The sequence below is a fragment of the Octopus bimaculoides genome, chromosome 17, assembly GCF_001194135.2.
Source record: "Octopus bimaculoides isolate UCB-OBI-ISO-001 chromosome 17, ASM119413v2, whole genome shotgun sequence".
Classification (NCBI taxonomy): Eukaryota; Metazoa; Mollusca; class Cephalopoda; order Octopoda; family Octopodidae; genus Octopus; species Octopus bimaculoides.
In genome coordinates this window covers 27365108-27365748 of record NC_068997.1, presented here as the reverse complement: position 1 = coordinate 27365748, position 641 = coordinate 27365108, and the positions used below count along the sequence as shown (strand labels likewise).

The window sequence follows — 641 nt, the reverse complement described above, 5'->3', positions numbered from 1 at the left end:
TACGTTCTGAGTTCAAATTTCTCTGAGGTCGACTTTGCTCTTCATCCTTTCGGGGTGGATTAATTAAGTAGCAGTGAAACACTGGGGTCGATGTAATCGATTAGTCCTCTCCTATCAAATTTCAGGCCTTGTGCCATTAGCAGAAATGATTGTTGTTGTTGTTGTTCTGAAAAACTCTCGGATAGTTCTTAATTATCGGTTATTCTTTACTTGAAAGCATCTTTTGTATTCGCGTTGTACCAATTTTGGGCATTCGTTAACGATGTGCCTTACTGTTTCACCCTCTCAGCACACAAACTGCATTAGTCGCTGTCGGTAGTATTGTTGATTCTGCACTTTACATAGTTAGTCCTTGACGCTTGTTCTTGAGCTGCGCATATAAGTGCTTCTTTCTTTTTCTTCAGGTCACTCCCCCTCATCCATAGCCACCGGTCTTCTGTGTCTGTCTTGGCGTTCGTATTATTATTATTATTATTATTATTATTATTATTATTATTATTATTATTATTATTATTATTGTTCAGTAGTTTTATTTTTATAACGTGCTTTCACTTCACTACCGAGCGCAGCTCTGTGCGCCTTGGGTATGTGCTGTGGTTTGCTGTGGTGCTCTTATGTTTACTGTATTGAAAGTGTTTTGC

The 641-nt window shown here is 38.4% G+C and overlaps 1 protein-coding gene across 3 annotated transcripts in view; it reads right to left on the bottom strand.

The window, feature by feature from the left end:
* Positions 1–641, bottom strand: part of LOC106869455 (contactin) — a 47119-nt gene that overhangs the window by 20927 nt on the left and 25551 nt on the right. The gene's annotated exons all lie outside the window — the stretch shown is intronic.